Genomic DNA, 22532 nt, shown 5'->3' on the forward strand with positions numbered 1-22532 from the left:
GAATTAATGTTTCTATGTCCTTTGGTTAAATACTTAGGAGTGGAAAATTTTGGAGTGTAAACTGGTCCAACCACTATGGAAAGCTGTGTGGAGATTCCTCAACCTGCTAAATATGGATCTTCCATATGATCCAGCAATTTCATCACCCTTCCCTTTTTTTTTTAATCCAGCAGCTGCCTCCATTTTCAAATCGAGAAATGACTGTTTGAGTCCTTATACTTCATTGTTCTTCCATTTCTCCTCTTCACGTTTAAAGAGTCTTTGAGATTACATTGGCCCTACTGATCTTGGAGGTATTATTATATCCTAAAGTCAACTGATGGTAACCAACTTCTGCCTTGCTAAGTTATATAATATACTCGCAAATTCTAGGAAGTAGAATATAGACATGTTGAGGGTCCCTTCCGACATACTGTATGAGGGGAGTCAGATGAATGGCTAAGTGAATGCATTCACTTCTGTGTGTATATGCATCTGTATGCCTAAATTATTTCATAGTAAGGAATTTGCCTTTAGAGTAGCCAAAAAAAAAAAAATGCTATGATATAGAATAAATTGGGAGACTCAGAAAGAGTCTGCTGGAAGAGGTTAAAACAGAACAAAAACATGTTTTCAGAGGGTACTCGGATCTGTCACCTCATGTAAATTCACAGGACACAGCCAGCACAGGGGTCCAGCATTTTCTGGGTTAGGACTAGGGCAAGCCACTTAGACTCTTTGTTCCTCCACTTTCTTATGCCTAAGAAAATAGAATAAGGATTTATCCTTATACACTTGTTTTGAGTATAAAACTAAGTAACAAATTTTACAAAACATCTAGAGGTGAATCATAGGACTTATCCTTTTCAAGTCAAATGGTAGACTTATTGTCTGTCTCTGTTATGCAATGAGGTGAATACATCTCAATATCAGACATTCTATTCCTTGTTTTGTTTCTCATTGTACTGAAATCCAAGAGATAAATGCACAGGTTGACAATTGGTAGACATCAGAAGCAAACTGCTACTGGTTCCCATTGTATAATGATCCAGGCCATATGTTTAGGGAACTTTTTTCTTTTTCCACAGCATCTTTTCAATCTCCTTGTAGATGGTGGTTTCCCATTTCATAGGAGACAAGCTGACTAAAACTCCTGCATTCCAGAGGGCAGATATCTTCTCTTTTGTTCCACCTTTTCCTCCAACAATAATTCCTCCAGCATTCTGCTACCAAGAGGAGATGTTATACCGGAAATGAAGGACTCCGCAGGTCTGACTTTGGGACCTGAATTATGTTGCTTCAAAAATTCTGCAACATTTTCTTCTGCATTACCACCAATTTCATTAACCAGTATGATGCCTTCTGTGGCATCAAAGTAGTCAATTAAATCTATTCCATCGAGAGGGTCACCTCCAATGCAAACACACAAAGTCTTTCCAATTTCAACTTGTGTTGTTTGGTGAACCAATCATACATGAGAATGCCATTCTGGACACAACACCATTTCTACCTTTCCTATAAATATGGCCAGGCATGATGCCAGTTTTGCATTCTCCAGGATTCCAGGGCAGTTTGGCCCAATCAACTCTGTCTTTTGCTGGACCAACAGTTTGTACTTGACCCATACATTGTCCTGCTGTGGGGTACCTTCAGAAATATATACAACTGAAGGTATTTCTGCCTCAATGGCTTCATCATTGGCAGTCATAGCAAAAGGATGAGGGACATGAATGACAGACACTGTTGCTCCTGTCGGTTCTTTGGCCTCCTTCACAGAATTAAACAGCTATAAGCCCAGATGTGTCTTGCCTCCTTTTCCTGGACCGATTCCTCCAACTATTTGGGTGCCAAAATCCAATGCCTCTTGGCTCAGAAAGGTGCTCTGCTTACCAGTGAAACCCTGGCCAAGAACCCTCATATTTTTATTAATATGGAGATGTTTCCAAGATGCTGTAAAGGAACAATGCTAAATTCTATCCTGTCACAGAAGGAAGGGGTGTGACAGGAGGCAGTGACACCAGTCACACAGCTACTTGGTGGAGAAATTGTCTCTGTGACTGAGGCAAGACAATTTATGCTTTGATGCAATGGGAATGTCACTTTTTGGAAGTATTTTCGATGTATTTCCATAGTCTGAATTTTTTATTTTTCTCTTCAGAGAGAAAAAAAATATACGTGTTAAATCAGTAAGCTCATTTCTCCTGTTTGACTGTCAAATAGATTTTTCTTTTTGTTTGAGCATATATTACCGCAATAAAGACTATAAATCAGGTTTGGTGGGGACATAGGCACCATGGTAAAATCAGGAGAGGACAAAATGAGTGGAAGATTTTATTGAGGTCTTTTAGTTTCCCAACAACCCAACCTGGAGACTGCACATTTCAGCACCCTTTGCAGAAATGCAGAAGCAATGTCTCCACATAAAAATTAGAGGAACAGGAAGGCACAGCATAAGTGAAGGAGAACTCCTAGCCAATCCCTTCAAGGCTAGGATATGTTGGAAGAAAGAAAACAGGTCACTTCGGAAAGTCTTATTTTTCCTCCACTGCTTGAGATGTACCTTGGAGATGGACATTCAGAGACATCGTGATTGCTATTAAATGTGATAAGATTCAGAATGGCAAATGACTTTGGTGGAAATGAAATTTTATCAATATATATCAGAATATTAGTATATATCAGAATCTCCTTAAACAAGCTGTGCTAGGTAAAGGATGGGAATTTCCATGTGCTAAATTAGAGCTGAGGATATAGTGCATCAGCCAATCTTAGAATTGGACTAAGATGACCCTGCAGGCAGAGAGTTTGACAATGGATACTGTAGTCAGGTACTCTAAAATGGACACTCTTTTGGAATCTAGATGATGGTTTAGTTTAAAAAAAGAATCAAAGTTTTAGCTGAGAAAAAGTGCTCCTATTCTATAAATAAGTCTATGTTTCTTGGCAGGTACTGTAATTTATTTCACTTATCTTTTACTCACATTTTAATGAATGAGAGATTATGTGGAAGATATAAATGAATGTAAAATCTCAACTTTTTTCTCTGCACATAGTTTGAGTACCATATGTCTAATTTTAGGGTTTTACTACATTTGTTCATTATCTATACATTATTTATTCATTTCCCCCTTTCATAAAAATCTCTTAGAGGACAGAGATCTTACTTGTCTTGCTTTCCTGAGTCTTTGAACTATTATTGGTGCTGATACATACTCAACAGATATTTGATAATTGAGTAAGTAAATTAAAGTGTGGTAAAAATGGCTGACAATAATATGAAAGGACATAAAGAAATCACATACACTAATAAATTATTTTCCAATATATTTAAAGTCTTAAAAAATGACTTATATTATAATGTTAAAAATAACACTCAGAATTCAATAAGTTCCTAATATGCAAAGGAACTACTCTGAGAAAAGCATAACAAATTCTGTGAAGAGGGCCCATGGGCTATGCTTATTTTCTTTTTTATGATTTTCTACTTTTACTAAATTTACGTCTTTTGTGTTGGTGCAAGCTCTTGGATAAAAAAAAAAATGTTATGCAAGTAAGTGCACATGAATATTGGCCAGCATGCCCCCATTAAAGAAACATTAAGGTAAATGAAAGTTATTGCTTTAAGGCATGTAGTCATGAAAGCAGTAATGATCAGGGAGCAGGAAAGTGGGAAAAAGACCTAGCAAACTACAGTGCATAATACAATGCCTGTAATGGCAGATGAGAGTTCCCAGTGTTGTTCTTGTCAACTGTGAACCTTATGTTCTATAGTCACAGCATGTCAGGGTGTTAAAAAGAGGAAGTAAGGTGGTTGTCCCGAGAAATTGGGAAAAGAGTGTCTCGTCAAAGTTTATGTCCCTTCCCTTTTAAACATAGCAGGGTTTTTCCTGTACAGTTCTGTGGGAAATGAAAATGGGAAGTCACTAATAGTACTATCTTTCTTTCCTTCCATTTAATCCATAGGCCATGGGCATGTTGGATATATATGTACATCATAGCTATATGTGAAGGAATAGATGGAGTTGGAGATATGGGATGGAATTGTAAAACAGACATAGATAAGCCTACAGAAGTTGGTACAGATTCAGATGTAGAAGTAGATATAGATACATAGAGGAAGACACAAGCATAAAATGACGTATGGGTAAGTATGTGGATGTAGAAGTTGATATGGATATAGTTGTAGAAGTGGCTGTAGAAATAAATGTGGATGTAGGTGTAGATGTAGCTATAGCTGTATTTGTAGAATTGTATGTACAGTAGAAATGGATGTGTATATAAATGTGAATATAGAAATCGATGTGAGTATAGATATAAAAGTAGATAACTTTATGACCTGTCTTCTACATGCTTCTCCTGCCTCCTCTCCCTCCTCTTATTCCCATGAATTATATATATTTTTTGTTTTGCAGACACATAACATTGTACTTTGTCCCTTTGCCTTTTCTTATTTTGTTTCCCTTCATCTTCTCTTTCTCAAGAACTGACTAAAGAACTTAAATATCCAAAGTAGGCAGGGGTTGGGTGAGGAGTAGGAATAAAGAGGGAAGTAGGCACAAAGGGCTGTGATGGTGGACTCTGGTGGACATCCTGGTGGACATCCTGGTGGACATCCTGCAGCAGCAGGAATCCTAATATTACCATAATTGAAAGAATACGTTATTATGAAAAAAAAAAAAAGAACTGGTTCAGAAGTCACACTTTTAGGGAAGTTTTACTATACTCTTATAGCAAATGTGTTGATGTCCTTTACAATTACATGGGTTCCTGCATTTTTCTCTGTCTTGACACACGGGAAAATAATTGCCTTTTTTTAGGGTTGTATTTGGAAGGAAAAATAAGAGAATAATAAAGTATTTCTCAAACTGTTGTCTGAATTTCTCTCAGAGGATTGCTAGCTTACACCTGATCACAGCTAGGACGTCTTAGTGCCTGCATATGGGTTTGTGTTAATAATTGAGTTGATGTCAAGAAATGCTTCTTTCACTGTCTTAGGCTAATGAGAAAAGCACTGGTGTGAATTAACTCATAAGTGATGTGCTTTCAGCTAGTGGAGGCCAGATGGCACCATGGAACACCACATTAATGAAGTTTCACAGTCACTCAAATAGAGACAAACATGGGAGATATGAGTCATTGTGGGCACTCTGACTCCCAGATGTAGAGTTGCAATTTACTGTTGTAAAACCATATCTGCCTCATTCATGTATTATTTTATTTTAAATTATGCTTGTTTTATATTATTTGTAGATGTGTTCCATATTACATTAACACAATATATAAAATAACTTAAACTTGGTCTATGCTTTTTAACATTTTATATTATTTTATATATTGTTTACATCATTTTTTATTTTTATACAATGAATGCTTTATCATCTCGGGTATAGTCCCTGTGAAATTCCCGCCACCAATTCACCTGTGTACCATCACAATAGTCCCTTGTTCTCTTAAATGGTTAACATTACAACAAAATGAGTTAAGTTACAAGGAGTTGAGGCCCTTTCCCCTCCTCTATAAAGAAACATTTAGTAACACCAGTCCACATGCAGACAAGTTTAACTGCTTAGATTCAAAGTTCTTTTTCCACTCTATGGGTGACCTTGGGAAATTTTTTTTTTTTTTTAAGATTTATTTTATTTATACAAGAACCGGGGTACATGCCAGAGGCGCGGGAGGGTGAGAGGATTCACCAGAGACAGAGCGAGTAACAGAACAGGCAGACTGATTGAAATACACTGCTGAAGAGAGAAGCGGGTGAGACAACAGAGGTCTGCCCTGCCATGTGGGTTGCTCCTCCACGGCTGGTGGGGATCGAACAAGCACTGCAGAGGCTATGAACAGCTTCACAGTGCTGTGAAATATTTTAAGCTTCTGTGTCCTCATTGGATATTGGGGCTGATATTGGTTGCTCCTTTATGTGGTTTTAATAAGATTAAATGAGAAAATACATGCAAGGTGCTTAGTATATTAGTCACACTCATTACATTGTCTATGCCATTATTATTAGACAACTCGAGGGCAAATGCTATATCCTATTCAATCCTACCTGAACAAAGCCAAATGCTACAAATATATTGAGTGCAAAAACATTCATTAAAATTAACTCCTTTTTTTCTTTATAGTTTATCAAAACCAGGCATCATCCATAAAAGTTTAGTCTCACTGTGGGTTGAGTCAGTCCTGAACAATCAGAAATCAGTCAGCATCTCTCTCTTGTAATGAAGTCAATAGTTGAAATATAGAGTTCTTGATTCCTGGAAATCAAAATGGACTCCAGAATATGTTTATGCTTTGCTGCCCATCAGATGTGGGTCCTTTTTATTTCCCCCAGAAAATTATTCTTTTAATTTACAAATAGTTTCTCAATGCATCTTTAAATCTTAGCTTAAGCTGAACCTGTCTCCATGCTAACCTCTTTGTGTTGACTTAATATTTTTGTCTCATAGGCATTTGTGTCTATCCTCATTTTCACCCTATTTTCTTTGCCAAGTCTACCATGTCTGTGTGTTCCTACTTATGATAGACCCAGCAGTCTCAGCTTGCTTTCACCAGTCTACCTCAAAGGGTGTTTTTCTAACTAAATACTAGTTCAGTGGGCACAGCTTCCAGATGATGAAAATATTCCCATAAGACCCTTTGCTATTTTCTGATGCCTGGATTCCCTCAACAGTGTGTCTCCTATCACCAGTGTGAACATCTACATTTATCCAAACTTAGAAATTCTGCATCACTTACTCACTGGAGATTTCTAAGTCAGCTGCTGAAACTTGATCATATGTCTAAAACATATTCTCATTTCAGGGGGCATATCTTGGGTCAAGCTCTAATTTTCCTTCTTTTTTTTTTCACCTGCCTGAAGTTTCTTTTAGTATAGCAATGACTTTCCCTACAGTCTTAAAACAGTGAAGCTCATTGCAGAGAGGAGCAGTGAGAGGAATCCACAGGATTTGGAACCTGGAAATTGCCCTGTTCTTTCAGGCTGAGATACAGAGGCGATTTCTCTAGTGACAGGCTCATTATTTGAATGGACAATCAATAGAAAAATGGCACAGAACTGAACAGCCATCTTAAAAATGGAAGGATGTGTTCAATAAACCGATGTAAAGATATTAGACACCATTAAATGAAGAGAGAAATGAAAATCAAGAACACTATGTGATAATTTTACACTCATTCTGTAGAAATGTGAAAGATATCCCACAACTGTCATTTCTGGAGAGGATGTGAAAGAGTGTTTCTCACTCATTCCTGGTGGATTGAAACTTGGTGTGATTTCTGTCGAAAATAAGTGGGTCTTATTTCCTAAAGAAATTTTGTGATTTAACACTTTGAAAGATACTTAAGAGAAATGCTTGAACATGGACAAAAGAAGACATATGCAAAGAATATACCTAGTGAGCCTGCCCTGATGGCACAGGCTGTTGAGCACAATGCTGTGGAGCTGTCCACAGCCTCTGCAGTGCTGGTTCGATCCCAGCCAGCCTGGATGGTCCCACACGGTGCGGCGCAGTAGACTTCTCCTGTTGCGCCCGCTGCTCCCCTCAGCAGTGTATTTCGTCAGTCTGCCTGTTCTGTTCCCCACTCTGTCTCTGGTGAATCCTCTCACCCTCCCGCACATCTGGCTGCACCCTGGTGCTTGTATAAAAATAAATAAATAAATCTTAAAAAAAAAAGAATATACATAGCATCACTGCTCACAAGCTGCTATGAATGCCCCACAGAGAGTATCATTTTGTGATCCAAACATGAAAGCTCCAGTGGTGAAACTATGGAAGAGAACTGTCAGCATAACAGGATGTGGAAAATCCCCAAAGATTATGCATGGCCTGATACCAGATACATAAAATTTAAAATGACATAGATAAACAGGATGGGTGTGCATACATATATTTTAGAAATGCATAAATATTACATCAACATATATAAAAAAGAGGAAGCTAAGGAGAAAAATGGAATTTTGAATGATAGTCACCTTAGGTGGGAAGCAGAAGGAAAATGGGAGCAGCAACAACAAATAAAGAAAACAAAAAGCCAACAAAAGCAAAATTCAATTCTCCTTGCTTTGAAGATTAACTTGGAAGATATTCACAAATTATGGACCATAGTGGCGGGGAGGTCCAGGAATCAGAATCTTGTTTTTGGAGAGTATACAATAAACTTGTCCCTTAGAAATCTCTGGTCATCGTAAGGGTAGCAAGAGGAAGTCAAGAATAGCCATGGGAGAGAAGGGGAGTGGAGGTATTTGGTCATTGACGGGTTGCAGGTGAACAGTGTGGGCTTGGGGATGGGACTGCTTTCGCTGGATCCTATGGACAAATCTGCAGTGGGAACACAGAACAACCAGTGCAGCCTAAGCTTTGGTAATACTTGAGTCTAAGACTAGTGAGCAATATCACATTGGACAAGCACTCATTATAAATGGGCTGAGTCAGTTGAGTGAGGTGTGAGGCAGACAGAGTGCTGAGAATGTAAGCAATGAGAGTAGAACACACGCAGCCTGAAACATAACAACCCCTGTTATTGGAGTGAATTAATTAACATTTGTTTCCCTCCAGTTTCTTTCCTATAAGTTATATAACATAAAGTAATATAAATATGTCATATGATATATAGTAGACAATATAAATTACATATAAAGTAGATTAATATTATACAACAAATCATGTGTTTTTTTGATATTTATTTATTTATATATACAAGAGCTGGGGTGTAGGCCAGAGATGCAGGGGTTGAGAGGATTCACCAGAGACAGAGTGGGGAGCAGAACAAGCAGATCCACTGAAATACAGTTCTCAGGTGAGCAGCTGGAAAGATCGGAATGGTCTGCTGCACCATGTGATCAGCTACCTGGCCGGGGATGGGGATCAAACTCATGCCGTGGTGGCTGTGGATAGCTTCATAGAGCTAACACTTAATCCCCTGTGCCACCAGGGAGGCCCAAACAAATCATATTTGGATATCAGGCCAACTTTGGGAATTTTTCACTTCCTGTTATGTTGACAGTTCTCTTCCATAGTTTTGCCACTGGAGCTTATGTGTTTGGATCACAGAATGATATTCTCTTTGGGGCATACATAGTAGCTTGTGAGCAGGGATGCTTTGTGTTTTCTCAGCATATGTCTTCTTTTGTCCATGTTTAGGCATTTCTCTTAGGTATATTGCAATGGATTAAATCACAAAATGTATAAGGTTTTACTTTCAGAATCAGAAATAATTTTTTAAATAAAGATTTATTTATTTATGCATACAAGAGCTGGGGTACAGGCCAGAGGTGTGGGGGGTGAGAGGATTCACCAGAGACAGAGTTGGGAACAGAACAGGCAGATTGACCGAAATATACTGCTGAGGGGATCAGCGGATTAGTCAGGAGAGGTCTGCTGTGCCATGTGGGTTGCTCCCTGGCCAGTTGGAAAATCGAACTCCTGTTGCTGTGGCTTTGGACAGCTTCATAGGTTGTGTCTTAACCCCTTGTGCCACCAGGGAAGCCCCAGAATCAGAAATAATTAACTTAAGATTTACTGTGATGATTGAGTTTTTTAATACAGGCAGCACATGGCTATACAAATGTCTATGCAAGCTAGAACCGTGCCAAGCACTCTTAATAATTGATGCAAAATAAATGATTTTTTAATAATATTTAGAATTTTTGTCCAAACACTAAATATTCTGTCAAATTATATATGTATGGAAAAATGAAAAGTTGCAAAATTGATATTTAAAGCACTGATTTAAAACTTTAGAGACACTGAAAATTAAAGTGTTTCTTTCTTTGTTAAAATCTTACCAAGAGCAGCTTAGACAGTTTAGTGCTGTGCCACCTTCTATATTCTTCTCATGTATAATTTAGGAGACAGAGCAACATCTTTTCAACACCATAGCAAATTGCCACACTCTACTCTGAGTTTGGATTAGCTTCCAACATTTTGTCTTTTGTGCTTTCCATGTTGTGAGACATCTCTGAGGATGTCTTTAAGAAAAACTTCTCACTGTCTTGGCTTCCCCAGGATACTAAATAGTCTACCTTTTTGATGTAGTCTGAAGTTTCTCCTCCCATATTCTTTTGGCTATATATAGAATTTTAAAATTGCAACAGCGTCCATGTTCCCTCTAGTAGTCATTTCTTTGATAATATAATTTATATTTGATTCATATCTCACTTCTAGCATCATCACTTTTTATTTCTTTGCTACACTTTCATTTTTGCTGACTGATTCTATTACCCATTTTGGTAAAATGTTATGCAGCCTTGTCATGGGAGTCAAAGAGGCAACACAATAACATGTTTTTTTTTTTTTGTTTTGTTTATTTTGTCTGTACATTGAGGCATTTAGCACCTGGCCAAAATGTAGATGTATGATTTCTTTTAGGCAACTATTAATAATTGCAAAAGATCTATTTGGCATGCCTCATGGGGAAACTGTCCTCCCTCCTATTCAGAATTGAGGCACAGCAGGCCCTAAAAGTTGTGCCCTTTGGCACATATGCAATCCTAGGATAGGTGACAGCATTCCAGATTTCTTTATCTGAAGGCTTTAGACATCCTCTTCAGAAGGTCTCCTGACAGGGAGGAGAAAGAAGGGAAATCTTGAATAACTTTCTGACTCAGTAGTCAGTCATTTTCATGCTAGCCCTTCTCTCTCTCTTTCTCCAGGCCCTGGGTCCACAAAATGTGGGAGTCTTTTATTTTAGACTTCCTCAGCATCGAGTCTGTATGGATCTAATTAATCCCATTCCACTAGGAGGAAGTATAATGGGAGGAACATTGGAACTCTCTACAGTTTAACCTCTTGTTTATACTAGTTTTGTAAATGATTGAAAGTGTGACTATTAATTCTATTTTGTCTTGTCAATGTAATGGGCTGCTCTCACACCTGGCAGCTCAGTTCTTCCCAAAGCTCTGCTGAGCTCCAGATATGCATGGACTGAATAGTAAATGTACAGGCACCAACTTTGCAGGAAATAACATCACTTGTTTTTGATCATGATGAATGTCTGTAATTGATGGAGTGATTTTTTACTGAAGAATGATAGCAAATTTTGAACTTTTTGTTTAAATTTTTTTTAAAGATTTATTTATTTACTTGTTTGTTTGTTTATTTGTTTGTTTATTTATTTATTTATTTATACAAGCACTGGGTACAGTCAGAAGCCCTGGAGGGTGAGAGAATTCACCAGAGTCAGAGCTGGGAGCAGAGAAGGCAGAAGGACCGAAGTACACTGCTGAGGGGAGCAGCAGGCGGCAGGAGAGGTCTGCGCGCCATGTGGGACCCTCCTCTGGTGGCCTGGGAGCAGCCGGGGATCGAGCCGGCGCTACAGAGGCTGCGGGCAGCTTCACAACCCAGCGCTCAACTGCTGCACCAATCTAGTGTATTTTCTGAAAAACAAAAGAAGTGTGTAAGTGTATGTGTATTAAGAGGGTTTTAAACAATATTTAATGTTTTATTCCCAGTTCATTGATTATTTGTGTCATCATTATACTTTTTTTAATTTAAATTTTATTTTTATATTCCCCATACAATTACAACCCCCTCATTTTGATACCAATCCCTCGTTTCCCCGCCCCCCACCACCCATAGAGTGTCTCTGGTTCATAGTTGTTTGTTGATTTTGATATTTTCTTTCTTATAGTTATTCTTTTTCCTGGTCCCTTATTTAAGTTTACTAGATTCCTGCTATGAGTTAGACCATCCGGTATTTTTCTTTTTCTTTCTGGCTTATTTCACTGAGCATGATCCCTTCCAGCGCCATCCATGTTGCTGCAAATTGCATGTGTTTTTCTTTTTTGAATGCTGAGTAATATTCCATGGTGTATATGCACCACATCTTCTTGATCCAATCATCTATTTTTGGGCATTTGGGTTGTTTCCAAAGCTTAGCTATTGCAAATAGTGCTGCTATTAACATAGGGGTGCAGGTGGTCTTTGGAATTGATGTTTCTGTGTCCTTTGAGTAAATACCTAGGAGTGGAATTGCTGGATCATATGGAAGCTCTATGTTTAGTAGGTCAAGAAATCTCCACACTGTTCTCCATAGTGGTTGGACCAGTTTGCACTCCCACCAACAGTGCAGAAGAGTTCCTTTTTCTCCACAACCTCGCCAACATTTGTTCTTGCTAGTTTTTATAATATGTGCCGTTCACACTGGTGGAAGATGGTATCTCATGGTAGTTTTGATTTGCATTTCCCTGATGACAAGTGATGTTGAACATTTTTGCATATGCCTATTGGCCATTTGCATTTCCTCCTCAGAGAAGTTTCTTTTTAGCTCTTCTGCCCATTTTTTGACTGGGTTATTTTCTTTGTTTTTGTTGAGTCTCATCAGCTCTTTGTAGATTTTTGTGATCAGTCCTTTATCATTACTGTTGTGTGCAAAAATGTTCTCCCAGTCGGTGGGGTTTCTCTTTGTTTTGGTTATTGTCTCTTTTGCTGTGCAGAAGCTCTTTAATTTGATGTAGTCCCAGCTGTTGATCTTTGCCTTCATTATCACTGCTTTGGGTGATGTGTCTGTAAAGATGTCTTTGATGTGCATATCATGTAATGTTTCGCCTATATTTCCTTCCCTGTATTTTATGGTTTCAGGTCTTATGTCTAGTTCTTTAATCCATTTTGTGTTCGTTTTTGTGCATGGTGTTAGGTAGTAGTCAGGCTTCATTTTTTTGCATGTAGCAACCCAGTTTTCCCAGCACCATTTATTGAACAAACATTACACTAATACCAAACAAGGACTACACAAAAAAATAAAACTACAGGCCAATCTCCCTAATGAACACTGACACAAAAATCCTCAATACAATTTTAGCTATCGGAATCCAACAATGTGTCCATAAGATAATTCACCACGACCAAGTAGGATTCATTCCAGGAACAAAAGGATGGTTCAACATCCGAAAATCAATCAACGGTATCCAACACATCAACAAAAAGAACTATAAAACCATATGATAATATCAACAGATGCCAAGAAAGCTTTCAACACAGTGCAACACCCATTCATGATAAAAGCCCTTGAAATTCTTGGGATACAAGGAACATACCTCAACATCATAAAGGCCATATATGACAAGCCAACAGCCAGTATCATTCTCAATGGCAAAAAGCTGAAAGCATTCCCATTAAGATTTGGAACAAGACAAGGATGTCCACTCTCACCACTGCTTTTCAATGTAATACTGGAAGTCCTAGCCAGAGCAATAAGACAAGAGAAAGACATCCAAGGAATCCAAATAGGAAAAGAAGAATTCAAACTATCACTATTTGCAGATTATATGATAATATACATAGAGAATCCCACAAACTCCACAGAAAAACTAATTCAACTCATCAATCAGTTCAGTAAAGTGGCAGGATACAAAATCAACACGCAAAAGTCAGTAGCCTTCTTATACACAAACAATAAATCTGAAGAAGAAGAAATCAAAAAAAACATCCCTTTTATTATCGAAACAAAAAAAATAAAATACTTGTGAATAAATCTAACAAAAGAGGTAAAGGACCTATACAAAGAAAACTAGAAAACACTGTTAAAAGAAATAGAAGAAGACACAAAGAAATGGAAAGACATCCCCTGCTCATGGATTGGAAGAATAAACATTATTAAAATGGACATCCTACCAAAAGTAATATACAGATTCAATGCAATTCCAATCAAATTTTCAATGTCATTCTTGAAAGAAATAGAACAATTATTGATGAAATTCATATGGAATCACCAAAAACCCGAATAGCCAAAGCGCTCCTGAAAAAATAAGAAGGGAATGGAGGCATCACACTCCCAGACTTCAAACTATACTACAAAGCCATAATCATCAAAACTGCATGGTATTGGAACAAGAACAGACACACAGACCAATGGAATCGAATAGAAAATCCAGAAATAAACCCACAGATTTATTGTCAACTAATCTTTGACAAAGGAGCAAAGTATATGCATTGGAGCAAAGAAAGTTTGTTCAATAAATGGAATTTGAAGATGTTTTAAATTTCCCATTGAAATACTATCTGATATTTCATTCTAAAAGGAAACTGAAGCATTCTCCCCTATATTTTCCTCCTACTACTTCTGGGCCCACTGTCCCTTTTTTTTTTTTTAAGATTTATTTATTTACTCATACAAGAACTGGGGTATAGCCCAGATGTGTGCAGGGTGAGAGGATTCACCAGAGACAGAGCGGGGAACTGAACAGGCAGACTGATGAAATGCACTGTTGAGGGGAGCAGCAGGTGAGACAGGAGAGGTCTGCCACGCCATGTGGGACCCTTCCCTACTGGCCTGGGTCAAACCAGCACTGCAGAGACTGGTGACAACTTCATAGTGCTGTGCTCAACTGCCTGTGCCACCAGGGGAGGCCCCCCCACTGTCCTTTACATGGATTAAACTCTGGGGAAGGGAAGTACAAATAATTTACTCCAATTAAGGTAAACAGAGTGTGTTCTGCTGAGGAGGCCCTGGGAGCCTTCAGAGGGATCCTTTCATGGTAGCTAATCACAGCCTCCCCGGCAGAAGGGGTTGCCACTCCGGCACTGCAAGGGGAAATGAGCAAGGTAAGCTCCTTCAATCATGAACTCCACACAAGTTATTTGGAAGCCAACGTGAGTTGCCATCTGTGCAACAATGGCAAATGCCCACTAAATCTGAATATAAGCATGATCATTGTAAAAAATGGAGACTCCCGTGGAGAAACTCATTTGGTGAAGACATGGGGCTCCTACCCAAACCATTGAAATCTTCTTAGTCTTTCAAGCTTTTTAATAAACAAGGCTAACACTTTCCAGAAAATTCACATGAAGAAAAAGGAGGGGGCAGCATGTTAAAACAAAAGGACATAGATAACATCTATTTTAACGTATTAATTAAGAGAAGGGTAAATTGTGGTCAAAGATATAACAGGTCTTTGAAGACCCTGGCATGATGCCTGGAGTAGCATCAGATGATATTTATAGCAGAGTAAACTTTGCTGAATGCCACTATAGGGGGTGAGTTAATTTGGAGGCAAAATCAAAACCTGGTGTTTGAACTCATACTTGGAACATTCTGTGTTGTATGAACTTTAAAATAGTTTCTTCCTGCAGGCAGATGCCCATTATGAATCTCTGAGAAAGGATCAATAATGTTTCATTTTATAAACTTACCTTGCTACTGATTTTTTTTTCTTCCTGAGAATCATCCATTGAGAAAGGTTGATTCAAGAATATGGGCTCAGATATATTGCATGTACCGGGTGTTTGTTTTCTTTCTTTCTTTTTTTTTTTTTAAGATTTATTGATTTATGAATGCAAGAACTGGCATGTAGACCAGAGGTGTTGGGGGTAAAAAGACAGAGTGGGGGGCAGAATATGCAGATATACACTGTTGAGGGGAGCAGCCAGTGAGACAGAAGAGGTCTGCTGCACCATGTGGGTTAGCTACCGGCTGGGTATGGAACTTAGGCAGTTGTGGTGATAGCACTGAGATTTAGCCTCTAGGACACCAGGGAGGCATTACCTGGTTTTTCTATTGCTACTTCATCATTGCTGTGCTCCTAAAAGCAAATGTTTAAAGGCTCTAAATCTTGTTTTTCTCTTTTTAAAAAACTGAACATAAAATAACTTATTCTGTGTTGCTACTATCATGTTAATTTTTAAAAAGTGTTTAAGAAGAAAACAAAGGCAGTTCAATGGAGAAAGGATGATCTTTTCAATAAGTGGTGATGGAACAAATGGATATATATATATATATATATATATACACACATATATATATATAACTATAAACAATGAATTTAAATATAGACCTTACATCTATAAAAAATTTACTTAGTATAGATTACAACTACATATACAAAATGTAAAACTATGGAATCTTAGAAAAAGAAATTGAAAAAATACAGATGTTAGATTTAGTGATGACTTTTTAGATATAACAGCAAAAGTATGATTCATGAAGAAAAAAAATCCACAAGTTGGATTTCTGTGAAAGACACTATTAATCAGATGAAAAGATAATCCATAAGATGGGAGAAAATATTTGCAAAACACTTACCTAATAAAGGACTGGTTATATAGTTTTAAAATCTGTTAAAAAATTCAACAGTAAGAAAGCAAAATTACCCAAATGAATAAAAGGCAAAAATTCTGAATAGCCACTTCACCAAAGATACACCAATGGCAAATAAACACTTGAAAAGTTACATGTGATATATCATCCAGAAAATGCAAATTAAAACAATAACTACATGTCACTACACATTATTAGAACAGCCAAACTTCAGAAGAGTAATAATTCCAAATGCCAGTGAGGTTGTGGCACATCAGTAATTCTCATTCATTGCTAGTGGGAATGTAAAATGGTAGAAGCACTTGGAAGAGTTTGGTGGTTTCTTACAAAGCAAACATACTCTTACCATAACACCCAGCTATCATGCTTCCAAGTATTTACCAAAAGGAGTGGAAAACTTATCTCCACAAAAAAACCTAAACAGGTCTTCATAGAGCTTTATTCATAATTGCCAAAACTTGAAAGCAACCAAGATGTATGGTTGATGTAGGTGAATGTATGCATAAACCATGGTACATCTAGATAATGGAGTAAAGAATAGAAAAATCAGGCTACAAAAATATATGGAGGAACCCCTAAGTTTACAATACTGAATGAAAGAAGTTGATCTGGAAAAACTACATACTGTATGATTCTTACTTTTTTTTTTTTTTTAAAGATTTATCTATTCAGGAATACAAAAACCGGGGTATAGCCCAGATGTGCGGGAGGGTAAGAGGATTCACCAGAGACAGAGCAGGGAACAGAACAGGCAGACTGACGTAGTATACTGCTGAGGGGAGCAGCAGGTGAGACAGGAGAGGTCTGCTTTGCCCTGTGGGATTCTTGCTGGCTGTCCAGGATTGAACCCGCGCTGCAGAGGCTGTGGACAGCTTCATAGTATGGCGCTCAACCGCCTGTGTCATCAGGGGAGGCCCCATACTGTATGATTCTAATTACATAATATCTAAAGAAAGCAAAACTGGGCCCCCCCCAGTGGCCTAGGGGTTAAATGTAAGTGTTATCACTGCTATCACCATTGAGTCTGACTACCATCCCTGGACAGAGAACTAACCCAACATATGGTGCAGCAAACCTCTCCTGTCTTACCCGCTGTTACCCTTAGCAGTGTATTTCAGTAGATCTGCCTGTTCTGCTCCTCATTCTATCTCTGGTGAATCCTCTCACACCCTGCACCTCTGACCTGCACCCCAGTTCTATGCAAAAATAAATAGAAATTAAAAAAGAGAAAGCAGAGCAGTTTTAGGTTTACAGAAAATTTTAGGAGAAATTACAAATAGTTTCCATCTATCTCTCACATTCATCATTTCCTTCATTGTCAACATTTTTTATTACAGTGGTAATTTGTTGTAAGTCATGAGTCAATATTGATACAGTAATAGGAACAAAAGTCCATAGTTTACATTAGGGTTCACTCAGTGTTGCAGTTCTATGGGTTTTGACAAATGGATTAAAACATGTATCCAGCATTGATTACTGTATCACATAAAATAATTTCAGTGCCCTAAAATTCCTCTCTAATCTGCCTAGTCATCACTCCCTCTCCCCACAACCTCCGGCAACATCTGTTCATCATAGTTTTGCTTTGTTGTGTTTTGTACTGTTATTTTTTTTTACACTGATGTCTTATTTGGTTTCCCTATATTCCTGCTATAAGTGAAACCATCCAATAGTTTTCTTTTTCTTTCTGGCTTATTTCATTGAGCATAATTTCTGAGATGTCTACTGTAACTTCTTGTCTTTCATTACTGTTTTCTCCTTTTGCTTACTGAACCTACCAATAGTTTTGAAGTACTTAAGGAAATATATAGCAACGCAGGCCTAAATCAAGAAACAAGAAAGCTCTAAAAAAAATAAAATCTAACCTTGCATCTTAAAGAATTAGGTAAAAAACAAAAGAGGGCTTCCACTGGTGGCACAGCAGTTGAGCGCTGGGCTGTGAAACTGCCCACAGCCTCTGCAGCACTGGTTCGATCTCCGGCCACTGGTGAGAGACCCACATGGCATGACAGATCTCTCCTGCTGCACCCACTGCTTCCCTCAGCAGTGTATTTTGTCAGTCTGCCTGTTCTGTTCCCCACTCTGGCTCTGGTGAATTCTCTCACCCTCCCGTGCTTCTGACTGTATCCAGTGCTTGTATAAATAAAACTAAAAAAAAGAAACAAAAAAATGCTACATCGAGGAAAATAATATTATAAATAAATGAAACAGAAATAAAAAGCAAGTACAAAGATAAGTGCAAACAAGAGCTGATGACTTGAAAAGGTACCAGGCCGTGACTTTAAATGAATAAAGTGACTTCTTTCATACCTCTGATGCCCTTACCTGAAACATACCATTGCTTGACTAGGGTTCAGCTCTGTCTCAGGTATTTCAAGAGAAATAAGAAGCCAAAAGAATAGTGAGAATAAGCTGTAAGTAAATAACAGTGAGTCCTGAGACTATCTGATCTGTAGGTAAAACACAGTTACTTATGAATCCTTTTGTGAACACTTAATGGTCTGTCATTTCTTATTTTTAATTTCTTTTTTTATTTTTTAAAGGTGTTTTTTCATTTTTTTAAAAAGATTTGTTTATACAAGAACCGGGGTACAGGCCAGATGTGCAGGAGGGTGAGAGGATTCACCAGAGACAGAGCAGGGAGCAGAACAGGCTGACTGACGAAACACACTGCTGAGGGGAGCACAGGCGAGACAGGAGAGGTCTGCCTTGCCATGTGGGACCCTCGCTGGCCGGCTGGGATAGAACTGCCACTGCAGAGGCTGCGGACAGCTTCACAGTGTGGCTCTCAAATGTCTGCACCACCAGGGGAGGTCCAGTCTGTCATTTCTGATACCTTCTAAGTGCACATAATGTCCACACTGGGGGCTTCATGGTTAAGTCTTCCATTATGGTGAGTTTCTTTGAGGAGCAGCTCACTATAGGACTCTGTCACTTAGACTCATATCACTGGTTTCTGTCTAGTAAATAAGGTGCTGATAAAAGTGACAAATAGTGCTTTCATTTTAAATGTACTATTCTGTCACCCAGCAGAGGGAAAGATATGGAAGTTATTAAAAGCAATGGGGAGAGCGGGCACCAGTTTCAATGTGGCACATTTAATCCACAATTCAGCTGCTCTTTCCTCCAAAGAGCCCAGAGACAAGACCAATAGAGATTAAAAATTCTCCAGCAGTGAGAACAGAAAAGTGTGCCATCAATGGTTTATGTGTGTATTTTGCAAATTTATATGATTTTTATTCTATTGGGAAACTACCATGGTATCTGATTGTCCAATCAGTTTCCTTCTAGTCAAAGAATCTCAGTGCCAAGCTCTGAGTAATTTTCAAGGGTGAAGATGACTTGGAGGATTGGGCAAAATTGAGAGCAGTCTGGAACATCAAGACTGGCTCCAAACATCCTCTGTCCTGCAGTCATGCACCCCTGGATCAGAACAGTAGATGAGACCTATAGATGAGGTCTGTGGGGATATCTCACACAGGAAAAACATCTCTGGTCATTGTCTGTTAAGTGCTTATGGGGCATTCTTCAGGATCTCCAGGGCCTCTCAGAGATTCTGAGTTATTTACTCTATGTGATACTTTAGCTGGGAAGTTCACTAATTAAAGCAAAAACTAAAACTAAAACCAAGAATAAATGTGTAAAACACATAGTACATTGGAACATCATGTTATGGACATTCGATAGATAAGCACTCTTTTCCCAAGGAAATATTTACCGAAAGATACACTTGCCGAGGACATTGGACTGGATAACTCCTTTCTATTCCTGCCTCAGGGGGTCCCAGGCCCAAATGGAAAAATGGATTTTTTAGGGAAGCTGCTTTATTTTCTTATTTCCTGGGCAGAGGGCAATGGAAAACCTGTTCAGGCCTGAGCTTTCAAAATAAACCAATGAAGTTGCTTACCAGGCCACTCCTGAAATGTGTGATGTAGACCACCTTTCCTGATGGAGCTAGAAACACCTTCAAAATCAGAGCAGCAAGAGCAGGCCTCATATGGCCAGCTAAAAGCACAGTGATGATAAATTAATGTAATGGATTGTGTTCTCCCTTATTGAACCCCTACCCTCTCCCAAATGAGATGGCATTTAGAATTAGATAATTGGAAGTTAATCAGATTTAGATGAAGTAATGAAGGTAGAGGCCATATGTTGGGTTTGGTGCCCTTATATAGTGAGACCCCAGGGAACGTTCTCGTTCTCACTAGTGAGAACACAAGGAGAAGTTGGTTCTCTGTAAGCCAGGAAGTAAACCTTCACCAGGGAACTGAATTGGGATATATTTTTGTAACAGTGTAATCCCCAGGGAAAGCAGAGTTCCAGGTTCCCTGCTCTAAGCAAAGGAAGGGTGGAGCTGGGCAGGGAAGTGAAGCTAGAAAAGAGGAAAAGTGGAGAGAGATGGAGAAAGAATACTGGAGGAGGCACATGCAACAGAGAGACACATGAAGAAAAGGCACTTTCTTCTTGGCCTTGGACTTGTACCAGGGAGCTGGGGCACATGGCATGAGACACTTACAAGAGACATGGCTGAGAGAACTGTGAGTGGGCTGACGATGATAGCCTTTATCTTGACTTGCTTTAGCTATTTTTCTTTTTGTCTTGTCTGGCCTATTCTGTCCTTCTCCTGTGGTTCCCCACCAGAAGGTGCCCTAAGCTTTGGGCATGCTTTCAGTCCTCAGTGGCTCCACTTTGGACCAACCCTGTTTGGCTGGGCATTTACCCACCATGGTATGGATAACTTTGTCTGCTTTTTGGGGAAACTATTTTAACTATTTTTTTCTCCTCTCTGTATGGCACACTAATTGTCTTTCTATTGCACACTAATTGTATTAAAGTTATTTTCCATTGAAGGTCTTATGCACTAGAGTATGATTTGTCTTGATATGGTGGATGGCAGCACTTATTTACAGCAGGCAGGTTTGGGGGTCCTGGGGTGCCCAATACCCTGTCCACTAACACCTTGATGTTAGACTTCTAGTCTGCAGAGAAGTGAGCAAAGGATTCCTGTCATCCAAGCTGTCTAGTCAACCTGTGATATTTTGTTAGATATCCTGAAAAATGCAGCTATATGTTGGTGACCTAGAGGAACTCTCACACTCATATTTCCCTCTTTTTGCTAAACAATGAGGGAAATTTGGGGGTGGTCAGACACTTGCACAGGATGGCCATATATGGAAGGATCAAGCTCCTGACCAAACTTAGACCACTGTTGTTTGAAAGATCAGAGTTTGAGTTATCTAAATAGTTCTATTTTCAAGCAATGCCTTCTTTGCTTTCCAGTGAGAATAACTAACCTCCCCTTTCACTGCCAGCCCTGAGAGTCACTGGTCAGAACTAGATATACGGGACTTGGAGAACAGGGGCCAGAGAGCCACACTGAGGTTTCTGAAGGGCACTGGGTCCCTACACACTGCTGGTGTCAGTAGGGTCAGAGGCTGAGTGGCCTGGTAGGACTTCTGATGTCCAGCAGTGGTCACCAGGAGTTGACACTGATCAAGTCAGAATTATCATGCATTAACATGGAAAAGGAGTTCCCTATCAGGGGAGGAGAATGAACTAAAAAGACACAGATGAACTGATCAGACAAAAAGGACTTGATTCAGGAAACAGTAAAAACTATAAAATCATTACTCAGAATGAAATTTAGAGAATTTGACATCTACATAACAATACCATGCAGCTGAGAAGGAAGAAAACACTAAGAAATGTAAAGCAAGGTAGAAATTTTGCTATTCTCATATATATTTAATAAAATTAGAATGTGATTAGTAAAATTACAAAAATCAGAGTTGAATGAACTTTGAAAAAAGTGAAAGAATGCAGGCTTACTTTGAATTATCAAATTTTATGGTAGATTTTTCAATTAAGGAAATTACAGCTACACTTATAACTGTAAGTGTCCGGAGCTGCCTGGAGCATGCACCGTGTTGCACATGTGCGCGATAAGTTAGGTTTCGATTTACCATTTTGCCTTCTGAGAAACCTTTTTGCCTTCTGAGGAACTGCGTGGTTCCTGTAAATCACGTGGGACTTGGAGGTACGATGGGAAGAGCTACCAGGTTATAAGAAGGGAACCACGAGAGATAAGGCAAGGATACTGCAAAGAGACTGCGAGAGAATACTGCGAGAGGAAGATACTGCGAGAAGTTACTGCGAGAGGAGCAGAGAGAAGGCCAGGGAAGGTAGAAAGACAGGGAAAAGAAAGACATGTAAAAGTAAGAGAAGGTAAAGGAAAAATAAAGAAGCAACCGCTAGCGTCAAGTTGTCTCAAGCCCCTCATTTCAATCCTCAGCCCTTCTCTTTTCGTGCCTACGAATCCTGCGGGTCGGGACAGTAAGTATTATTATTAAGTAGTGTTATTGATAAGGTTCTTGACCACATTACATGACTGAAGGCAGTTGGAGGATGATGTTTAGAAGCTTGGCAGTAGGTGGAGAAACCTGGGCCATTAAAGTATCTCTTTAAAATTGCTGGGGAAGAGGAGGAGGCAGGTGGTGGGAGCATGGTCTTGAAGTGAT

The 22532-nt window shown here is 38.9% G+C and overlaps 1 pseudogene across 1 annotated transcript; it reads right to left on the reverse strand.

The window, feature by feature from the left end:
- Positions 1-1040: 1040 nt before the first annotated feature.
- On the reverse strand, positions 1041-22518 carry LOC311180059 (succinate--CoA ligase [ADP/GDP-forming] subunit alpha, mitochondrial-like; annotated as a pseudogene). The gene is made up of 2 exons: positions 22399-22518; positions 1041-1945 (listed from the first exon to the last, which is right to left on the reverse strand). The product of its transcript is annotated as a succinate--CoA ligase [ADP/GDP-forming] subunit alpha, mitochondrial-like (transcript).
- Positions 22519-22532: the final 14 nt, after the last annotated feature.

Source organism: Talpa europaea, assembly GCF_964194135.1.
Source record: "Talpa europaea genome assembly, chromosome: 11".
NCBI classification, from domain to species: domain Eukaryota; kingdom Metazoa; phylum Chordata; class Mammalia; order Eulipotyphla; family Talpidae; genus Talpa; species Talpa europaea.